The following is an 11,860-nucleotide window of genomic DNA, read 5'->3' on the forward strand; positions in this document are numbered from 1 at the left end:
TAGTTAGGAATGCCTGTTAGCCTCCACCCTTGAAATGCTCATCCCTGCAAGACAGGGGGAGAGAGGGCAGAATGGGACCTGACCCCAAGGGACCATCAGTGGGAAACTGGCTCCTGTTTGTGCTTCAAGAGTTCTCACAGCAAATTTATGCCCAAATTCTGTCATGTGGTGTCAGGCCAAGTGGATGCACAGGTAGCTGAGTGAGCTCAGGAATTAATTTGACACATTATGGCCCCAAACTCCAAAATGATTTGGGGATGTGAAAAACTTTCCTACCCTAATCAACAGGAATATTCATGTGCATGAAATTGGATGGGTAAGATCAGGATTAATCTCCAGAGAAACAAAATGATGTAAAGGCTGTTATTTATCCTGGCTGTGCTATTTTTCTGAGAGGAAAAAAAAAAAAGGCAAGATTTGAATTATAGCTATTTGATGGGTAACATTGCAGTAGACAGGTTAGTCCTTGTAATCTGCTGGCACCATCAGCAGAGGACTAAATCAAATATGGTTTTGTTCATCTTATGTATCTATTAATCCAATCCATTGCAATGGTTATTCAATATTTCTGTTTGTATGAGTTACTGCAAATTTCATTCTCTTTTGAAAACTAGGATAGTGGAAATGGTAGAGGATTGCTTTTTATCTGACAGAGCTTTAATCTTTGCTTATCATGGTTTCACCTGAACTGTTGTTCTAAAAACTAAATAAATTAGGTTTTGGTGAGATAAGAAGTTCCAATATTAGACCCTGATACCATTGGTCACGGTGTCATGATACACCCAACATTCCTTATAAATAATAAATGTGTGAGGATCTATTTTTTTGACTGCCTGTATTAGTTTGAAGAAAAACCACTCACCACACTGAGAAACATTTAACGCTGCTCATACTGTAGTCAAAGTAGTCAAATTCCACTCTTTAGGAAGTAAAGAAAACCACTTGCAGAAGTCAGGAAAGACTTTCTTCTCTACTTGTAGGAATGAACGTAGTCTGTAGCTCTTGTCAGCTAGTCATATCCATCATGGCATTCTTAATTTGGTACAAAGCATTCCACAGAAAAATAGATCAGATTTCTCTAAATCAGAACATGCCTGCTGCTGCACCCGAGCACTAAGATTGCAATTCAGCATCTTGTTCCACTCTGCAGTGAAGAACCATCTGAAAGTTAGCCTGGAGGACAAAATCTTCAAACAGACTTCAAGGGAAAATCCCCTGCCATCTTTTATGTGCCCACCTTTTTTAGGGTGCAGGTGAAAGAAGTTTTGTAACTTCTGTCACTAAACAGCCTTGATCCTCAACCTTGCTCTCAAAGAAATCGTGTCATATATATGTTAAGTCTGGTCCTAGGTCCAGGAAGACAAGAGACATCAAGAAAGTCCAGAAAGACATCGGCATGATTCTTAATTCAGTTTCAGAACCAGTGGATATTTTTCTTTGTTCGTTTCATACAGGACCAGTCAAATGGAGAACTTAGAATGACCCTAAAAAACCTGTAAACAAGAACAGGGGACAACTCTTAATGCTGCTGTGCCATAACCCATGCTACCCCAAACCATTCTCCAAGGCAAGAAGCTGAAAAAAACCCATCAAGAAAATAGTGCCATAAAACAGAAAAACAAAGCATAAACAGAAAAATAAAACCAGACGCCAATGTCTACCCAAAGGAACTATTAAAAGCAAAATGCTTGTCAGGATAGGATGCTCCACTGCACACATCTGGTGCTCTCAGCAACACAGAACATTTCTTTAATTGCTACACCTGAGACCAAGAGCAAGAAATAAATCCAGACACTGATCTCAACGTATTTGGAGACAGGTAGAGATGAGTAGCAGCATGAGGATTTCATTGAGGATAATCAAGCAGCTATGCATTACTGCACTGAACAGACACGCTCGGGGTAGATCTATGCCTCTATAATTTGATGTCTGTTTTTTAAATCCTTCTGGTGCCAGACATTGCAGAGATAACTGTGATAAGCCTCCCATTTGGTATATATCATGCAGTACTTTTTGCACCATCCAAGATGTCAGTTCAGCAATATCCAGTGGAAAAGGCAACGGACGAGATGTCAGAGCAGCTGGACTGACTCCAGGCTGTTGTTTCTTCTCATGGGTTGTTGCAAGTCACTGAACTTTTCTGTTCCTGCTTTATTTACTCAGACTCTAAGTACTGGTTACATGTTTAGACAGCACCTTGCATGATGGATCCTCATTCTCTCTCAGGCCCTTTGAAATGTGTAAGTCAGTATTATTCACATTTTGTGACTTAGGCTTTTCCTGATAACAAACAGCGAAGCCTGTGTGTTTATTGAGAGGAAAGGATTCAAAGACAGGCACAACACAAGAAAGAACATAACTAACACTTGCTCTGAGAAGCTGTTTGGTGTTTCTAAACTGGAAAATGAGCTTGCTCAGCAAGTCCTCTTGCTCAGGATCTCTCGGTCCTTCACCTCTCAATAGGATGGTGAGAGGTTCCAGGGGAGCTGGACATATTTTGAATGCCTGATTTGGCTTGTAGGGAATGTAATACCTTTTTAACAAAGCTGGAGTTTTGACCTAGAAAAGAAAACCAAAACACATGAATTATCTTGAAATGTGCTCTAATGCTGAATCAGATGAGAAGAAATTAAGCCAATATTCAAATTGTGAAAAAACCCAAACCAAAACAAGAATATCCACAACACTCAAAATTCCAACCATATTGGTCCTGGAAATCTTTCTTATGATAGTTGTTACACAATATATTTTCATAGACACATAAATACAGATAATTTACAATGCCATTAAGAGTTAATAAGGAATGCATATACACTGATGTATTTCTTTTTCTCCCCATCTTCAAGAAACTCCTGAGTCACTGGACTTCCCGACCATATTTATCTTTCTCTTTTGTGAAAGATTCCCCTGTACAAAGATTTGTGACCAGCTCAATGACAGGAAAATATTTTTCGTGTTTCAAAATATCCTGAAGCTGAATTTCAGACTGCAAATACCTCTTCATTGTGCAACCGCCTTTTCCTCAGAATTACGTTAAACTTATTTAAGGCTTTTATTTCAATTTAATTTAAAATAGATTTCCTGGAGATGAAAAACCTTTGGGTTTTCTTTTGGCCTTCCCCTTGTTCCTACTTCCCATGTAATAATGCCATTATGATTCATTATTTGATGTTCTCTGGCTTCAGACTTTTACTATAATTGCCTAATTTCTTATGAGAAAGGCAGATAAGGAAATATTTCAAGAGGCTTGTAAATAACTGACAAGGACCACAAGACTGTAGTTATTTTTAATTTATATCTGAAGTGCTTTGCTGTGCTAGCTGAAATAATGTGTTTGTATGGTTTTTCTGTGCAGCCTGTATCATTTATCACTCAGTAACCAGCATGAGTTGCACATCCTGCTTTAAAACCTCAAAGTATTTTCCTAGTTACCATTACAGCAAGGTATTATAGTCTTCTGGAGAATCTATAGTGGAGTAATAAACTGCATGACTTTGAGTAAAAGGCTTTCCTCTTTGATTTAACTCTTGTCTTACCAACTAGAAGTTTCCAGTCCTCCGTGGTTGCTTGACTTTCCTGTGCCAAATGAGCCAGAGTTTGATCTCCTCCAGATTTTTATTGCACTCCTGCAAAATAATTGAGGGAAAAAAATCCCTTAAACTCGTCCTGAAAGCTGAACTTGCAAAATCTTTCCATCCTGGCATTCAACTCTAACAGGTTATCTAATATATCCAGCTCCCAGCATCGTGCTGCTGCTCACATGATAAATGTTACAGGTGGTGGTGCTTATGCTAACAAGGAAGTTAATGAGAAAAGTCAGGCTGCTTCATGTTTTGTAAGAAAGAGACTTAAACCCTATATTTATCAAAAAAACAAATATTAGAAAGGAAAGAATGGGTACAATCCAAACAAAATAAAATTCAAGCAAGGAGAAGGAAACTATCATAGCTAGAAATATCATTGAATAGTGTCAGACATTGCTGTTGTGTAATGCTGCCTTGTTTACATGGTTTATGCTAATATGGTTACTTCCTGAATAATGGCTGAAATAAGGATTTACAAGGATATTTAAAAATAGGGTAAAAAGATGGAGAGAGGAAAGATCAGAGATCCAGAAAAACTTGAGTTTACATGGGTGTCTACAGATCTTGTTCAATGGTGAAAGCTTCAGGCCTCGTAAAAGGATTTAAATGTAGAAAAACCCCACCAAGATTTTAGTCACAGCAGATAGGTGATTGTTTACTGGGAGGGTGGTGAGGCACTGGCACAGATTGCCCAGAAAACACAAAAACCTGTGGATTTCCCATCCCTGGAAGTGTTCAAAGCCAGCTTGGATGGGGCTTTGAGCAACCTGGTCTAGTGGAAGGTGTCCCTGCCCATGGCAGGGGGGTGGAATGAGATGATCTTCAGGTCCCTTCCAACCCAAACCCTTCTGTACTTCTGAGATCACAGAAGTGACAACATTTGGGTTTTTAGGTTCAGTCCAGTCTGTCTTTACTTCTATATCTGTAGAGCTTTGCTTTGCAAACAGTGATAACCAGGTAAAAATGAAGAACATGCAGGTAAGATCAAATTCTCCAGTTACCTACACTCACACCTGTGTAGAGGTGAAACAAGCTTGTGTGCATCATTTCCAGCTTTGGGAGAGTCCCCTTTTCCTCCCCTTCCCCACAGAAAGCAGTTTAATCCTTTAAGTGGAACTATGGTTAAAACCTACCCAAACTCCACACAAACAGGTTTTGTTCTGACACATGTGGTGGTGTGCTATTTATTCTCTTTCTGACTAAAACTAATTGTAGTTAAGCACTTGAGATTCCTTTCTGAGAACACTTCTGGTTTGGCAAAAGCTCAGTGAGAGTGAAAGAACCACCTCCCAAAAGCTATTCTAACCTGGAGAAAAAAAAAAAAAAAGAGGATAGGCAGGCAGGTTGAAACACATGGATTAATTGGTGCTAAAAGTAAATTAGTATATCTAGAAAGAAGGGTAGAATAAAAGGAGGGAGCTGCAAGCAGGGATAGACCTTGAACTGCTCAAAGAAAGGATCTTAGATGCATTCCTTTGTTTCCTACTTAATCATTAATTACTGCTGGTGTTTTGCAAACAGAGGCATGCCTGCACCAGGTAATGCAGAGGTGTGCTGCAGATCCCCTGGGCAGCTGGATGAGGAAACCAGCACGTCTGCACAGAGCAGTGCTGGGCCACAGACAAACCACTTCAGGTGCCCAAAAGGGCATCACCTCATAGGGACATTGGTACAGCACCAGATCCAGACCTGCAGCACCCAGGCTGCATGAAGATCATGTCCTCCCACAGAGAAACAGAGTGTGGGATGGAGACAGAGAAGTCACTGAACAGAAGAGGACAAGCACAACACATTTCTTCAAAATATGGAAAATAAACCTCTACCATGTTCGATTGCCCTGATGTTTCTGGGCCTGTTTTACAGAGGAATACTCTTGAAAATCAGATTCACAGTTTCTGACATGGATTATTTTGTGATAGCTGACAGTCTGTGAGCATCTCAGATACTGCCCATGAGAGGAATAACCCCATGGAGGAAGATCCACTGCTCCACAAACAGAGCCCAGTTTCAGTCTCCTCACACAAAATGTGCAGTAGAAGGGGTGTCCTGGTCACAAATGGGCAGTGAGGCAGGCTTACCATCTAAATTCTGTAGATCTCAGCAAAAGCCCAGACCAAACTACCTGCAGTGGTGCTGCCTCCCAGCCTGAGAGCCTCACTGCTCACCAGGACCACAGTGACAGTCACCAGATGCGGAAAACACAGGCTCAGCAGAGCCAGGACTTGGGGATTTTTTTGTTCAGCAGCAGCTTCAACTTTGGGGACATGGTGGAAGGAAGCTCAGATAGCATCAGGAGACTCTGCTGTGCTCATGTGTATCCCATGAACAGCCTCAGCTCTGGTGCCTGGTGCTGAGTGAAGACACCAGGACGTGGTTCCCAAAGGAAGGTCCCTAGGCTGCTCATACCTCACCCCATCCTTCAGGGATCTCCAGAGGACGTGAAGTCCCTGAGAAAAAGGAACAAATCTCATAGCCTTTTCCACTTAAAAATAAACCCATTAAATGAGAGGAAGCAGGGCAGGTGCCTCATTTCCCGAGCTCTGAGACACTGATTGCAGGGCGAGTCCAGGCTCTGATTCACTGGCCAGCTCGGGGCCATTGTCCCATACACCCATGCACAGGAAGGAGAGCCCAGTCCCAGCACCTGGGGCCACCACCCTGGCACAGCCCCTCACCCTGGCACCCCAAACCTCGGTGGGATTCACAGATCCCTGCGCACAGCCAAGCAACTTCCCCCTTCTTTGCTCTCCTCTCCTGATGTTTGACCCCCTGCTGCACTGGCAGAGCTGCTGCTTCCAATGGACCACAGACACTCACAGGAGAACAAAAAAAACCATAAATAACCAGAACCCACGTGTTCAGTACACATATGAGAAATCATTGACGTTTTCCTCTTCCGTGGTTCTGGTTAAAAGAGCAAGCCTCAAACCAGGCAGACAAATCACTTCCCATCCCAGATACTGTATTTAGTGATGTGCTTATCTGAAAGCCATGCCAGGAACACTGTGAGCAGGAAAGCACTGATTGACAACTAAGCCCTTCCTCCCAATCTAAGACATTTTATGACCTCCTGGGTCTTTCTTTAAAGAAGCCTTTCCTTTCTATCAGTTTGGCTCCCTGTTCTCTGTGGCTGATAAATTAAGATGACAATATGGACTGATGAGGCTGAATCTGCCCCCAGCTTGGCTCATCTCTCTCCTTGATGCTGAGATGAAGCCACTGTCCCACGTCTGGCATCCCAGTGTGCATCCAAGGAACAGCCTAAGCTGTCATAAATCCAGGCTTTCCCAGCAAGATCAAGAAGGAGGAGGGCTCTCAGAGGCCTCCACTGAGACAGGGGAAGCTGTAACAAGTGTGTGAAAATTAACTGGATTCATGTTTACATTTGATATATCTGCACATATGGGCAGAGGCAGCCATGCACATGCTTGGGTCCCATCAGATGTGAAGGGTCTGCAGCTGGGAAATCCCTTTTTTTTTGCGTCACCCAGCCCCAGTTCCACTCCTCAGCACACAAAGCACAGCTCCCAGCCCAGCCTGCCTCACTTCCAGATGGGAATCATAAACCAAAGGCCTGCACCTGTGTTGTGCAGACATGTGTACCCAGAGGTTTTGCTGACCACTGTGGAAATAAAGCCTCCAACACGTGGATTCAATGAAACAAGGATGGGCAAAGCTCTGCCCCCACACGCTTGTCAAGCTCAGTAGGGATGAGATGTGCTCATGTGGGTTCAGGATGTCACACATCACTTTCTACAAGCTGCTCCAAACATGGGATGAGCATTTCTTGCTCCTCAGTAATGGCATTACCCTGTCTGCCTCCTGGGAGAGGCTTATCCCTTCTGTGCTGAGCACCAGGGAAAGGCTGGCTGCAGATGCACCACTGCTCTCTCTGCAGAGGGAAAGCACCAGCTGCACTTTAACTCCTTTCTCCCCACTGTCAGAAAACACTTTTGCATCTGAATGAGTCCTTCACTGAAAAAGTTACATTTGTCAAATTTGCATCAAATTTGTCAAATTGGTGAGTAGCTCATAAACTGAGGCCAAGGACTGTGATTCCTCTGAGTTTTCTGGTACTCACTCTGACTCTGTCAATTTAATACCCCAGCAGAACAGGGCTTCTCTCCACTGTTTGTGACTGGGGTTGGGACAAGATTAATTAAATTGACTACTTTAATCTTGGAGTTTTGAGTGGAAACTGAGCATAAATAAAATGGAGAAATATGTTTTTTCCCCCTGAATATTTTTCCTAGTATTTACTAGGAAAATGTCTGAACTGATAACAGCACAATATCTCTTTTTTAGTTCTGGCCTCACCTTCACTGTTTTCTGTAAATGAAAAAGGGGAGGAAAAGGTTCATATTTGATAGACTTCAAAATTAAATATGTTACCACATAGCCATATGCAGAAGCAGTCACAAGCTTTCATCAGTTTCCCTTTTCTGGAGTATTAATAATCTGCCATATAAGTGTTACTGCCTTTTTACCAACTTAGGGAAAAACCTCAAACACTAAACTTCTGCACTAGGTGCTAATTCTTTGACAGTTTGGGCTTTTTGTCTGTGTTTAAATATTCACCCTTCACTCAGGAGAAAAAAATCTTTACCTGGAAATCACCTTCTGTGCCATTACCTGTTAAGACTTCAAATGAAGCAAGGCTTCATTACTTCGGAGAAGATTTTCATGTGAAAATTGCTCTCCTCACAGGGGGCTGCCAACTTTGTTATTAATGGCTATCCCCTCACATTCTTTTCTCTGGACTGTTGCTGCCACTGTGGAGCAGGTCCTGCCCAAGGGAGAAGAGCTGGTGGATTTGAGGGGGTGGTTGGGAAGTGGCAGTGAGGAGTCAGGTCATTCATTACCCACCAGGTCTAGCCCAAAACAATAATTCACAACTCACAGAATGCAATCAGGTGCATTCCTCTCCAGGGTGATTAAAGAAATATTCAATTTGGTGCAAGTGAGGTACAAAAGCTCTCTGTATCCTTCCTCTGCCAAGCATAGAAGAATGCCTTGCTTTAAATGATTTACAAAAACTCCCATATGCCAAAGACGTATCATTTACATGGAATCCAGGCAGCTTCATGCAATCACTGATTGCACATAATTGTCCCAAAAATTAGGGGCAGGGGGAGTAAATCAGCTTATCAGTGCTCAAGGTTTATTTTACTTCTCCCAAAAGAGGAGAAGCACAGGTTTGCTAGGAATTCTTTTCTGCTCTACTAAAAAAAAGTCTGAAATGAAGAATAAAATAAAAGATAAAAGTTCTGAGTTCTGATTTTGTAACTGCATCCAGTTTAGAATCTACAAATAATGTAAAATTGATTTAAAGCCCAAATCTCTAGCAATGGTATAAATCACATGCAGGTTTCTTCAAAACACTGCTAAACATCCAACAGGAGAAAATGACATTTGTATTACTTAACAGCAGTTGTGCCCTACCACATTAAAAATCAATTATCCTTCATATCATGCAGTCTCCACTTATAGCAGATATTTGTGGTGCTAATTTGAGTTGTCCTGGATAATTAGAGGATCTGTATCTCCATCATCATAAAAAAATTACTTTTGCTAGGATTTGCACAGAGGCACTAACAGCATTACAGCCGTGAGGATTTTAATAAAAGCCAGATTGTGTCTAGCTCTAATACTCCCAATCTTTAATGAATTTATCCCACAATATCCACAGGAGAAAAGTGAGCACCTTTATGCCCATTTTCAATCAGTGGGGAACTGAAGCTCAGCAGTTACAGGGTTTAGACACTCAGAGACACACGCACCCTTCTTGCCTTCACTTTTAACACACACGTTGCAAAAAGCCCCAACACAACCACATGGATGGTGACAGGGAAAAGAGATCAGACCTTTCCTGGAGAGAACCTGAGCTTCCAACACCCACAAACTGGTGCCTATCTTAATGCACTGCAATATTTCTTGGGTCAGCCTGGCTTTACCAGGGAGGATGCAGAAACACAAGCCTTAAATAAGCTACAGAATGTGGTAGTGGGGAAAAATGAGAAAAATACTGGAGATTTTCCTGCAGCAGGGAGAGGGTTATTTGCCTCAGAAGGGTTATTGTTTCAGAATTGTTTGATGAAATAATAAACAAAATACTGCACTGCTAATAGTTTCTGTAGACCCATGCTGCCTTGCAATGCAGAGGAGGATGTGTACTCCCTGCTCAGTGAGGGCTTCCTGCATAGTTTCATTGTGAAGGAACATGCACTCATTTGTCAATGACAAAAAGCTAGAAGGCAATTTCTTAGCCTTAGTGCTTTCTCTTAAGCAGAAATTGTCCCATCAACATTTGAGGTGTTTAAGGAGATTCAAACAGTTTTAATGCTCAGGCTTCTTTTCTAAACGGAATTAAGAACCTGCACTGAACCAATATCGCAAAGGACAAAGGTCAAGGCTTTATTTATATAATACAAGGATGTAATGCAATAACCGGCTGTTGGAGGCACGTAAGTAAAAGCTCAGGGACAAAGCTGCAGACAGGATGTCAGCAGTGCACGGGGAATTAGCCATGCAACTCCCTCTCATTAATTACAGATACGCACGTCCCAGCCACCATACATCATCGTGAAGGCGTAGCCAGCAGTAGCTGTGATTCATCCCTTACCATTAACAGTGCAAGGAAAGGTGGAAGAGGATTGTGCTCTTCTGGCACCAGCAGGTAACCATGGTTGTGGGCTCTTCCTGTGTCCAATCTCAAATGAAACAGCAGCCGTGGAAAAACACGGTAAGGTGGGACTTTCGTAATTTCCTGAAGTGCCATTTTTAGCCGTGTTACTATATAAGGAATAAATATTTCCACACCACTTGTCAGGCATCAATATAATATTTTTCTAACCCTGTTAAATGATTCTGCATATTTTAAATATAGACACTCTAAATATTTTAATTCTGCATACATTAAATAATTCTACAATAATTCTGTAATATTCTACAAAACGAACATTGATATTGTTACATCTTGCAAGATCTCAATAAGCATGTTCAGTGTCAACACACCTGTCAGAGACAAAAAGATTTAAAAGCTCAGAAGGACCTTGAAAGTTCTAAATATTGCTTTTCTTAATTTGCAAAGTATGTTGCTTGCTTAACATGGGGCACACCCTGCAACTTTACTCCCAGTCGAATACATCAACAACTTATTGGAGCTCATCATATGTGTTTGGGGTACAAGACTACTTCATTTTGTGCCAAACATTCTCTTACTATTGCCAAAAAAACAAACCTGACAAAACCCCCCACAGTTTCAGCAACAAAAATGCAGGAAGGGAAAAACATTTCACTTGTTATATCTGCTGTAGATGCTGGTTTCTTCTTCTTCTTATTTTTTTTAATATGAGCATCACATCCTACCCAAAATCTGACTTTCCAGTTTGTGCAGGAGTGCCACAAAACCAAAAATCCAGCTTAAGGTAACAGAATGTACGTAAGGCTTTACTGCCTTACCCTAAGAGCCTGTTGACATTTGGTTTTGTCCTCATGACATCTGTAACTAATGCAACATTGGAGCCCTAACCAAAGGCTTTAAAATAAAGTTTACCAGCATTAACTGCCAAGTAGCCTTTTCAAAAGGTTTTCATACACTTTCTACACCAGATTTGGAAAAATGCAGGTCTTCATGAAGTCTTTAACTGATGGAAAGGATCTAGCAAAGCTTTCTGGTGACCAGGTGTACCCTATTTCCCAGGCACTCTGCTGGTAAAGAGCAATGACTGATGTTCTTCACCTCAAGTGAACTGTACCCCATAGGCTGGGAAAAAGCCAAGCCAAGAATCTGCTCTATTCTATTCAGCTGAGCTATTTTACAGATAAAACCACCAATTATGGCTCATGTTCACCCACAGAGTCTTGAACCAGGCTGTGCTTGGAATGGGAGCTCAGAGCACCCCTTGTCATCAAAGGTCTCCAGAAAGATAAAGGTCAAATATACACTCTTGGTAGGCTTTGCCCAATTCTCAGGGCAAGAGTTATGTAAATGTGAGCAATCACATAGATTTTTAAACAAGCAGTCTTTAGAGAGCTTGGTGACCTTGCTACACACATAAATGCATTCCTCAAGAGGAAAAAAAATGTATAATGACTGGTTTGGGATTGATGGATTTGCTGTGAGTCTGTGCTTAAACAAAAGAGAGGGAGGTGAGGAAAAGTGAATGTATGGAAACACATACAGTCTCAGAGAAAAGGGGACATAAAAAGAAAAAGTAAAATGAAATGTTGTTTACGGTTGCTCAACACAAGTATAGACAAACTTTTAACATATA

The sequence above is a fragment of the Fringilla coelebs genome (genome assembly GCF_963513975.1).
Source record: "Fringilla coelebs genome assembly, chromosome: 13".
NCBI lineage: Eukaryota > Metazoa > Chordata > Aves > Passeriformes > Fringillidae > Fringilla > Fringilla coelebs.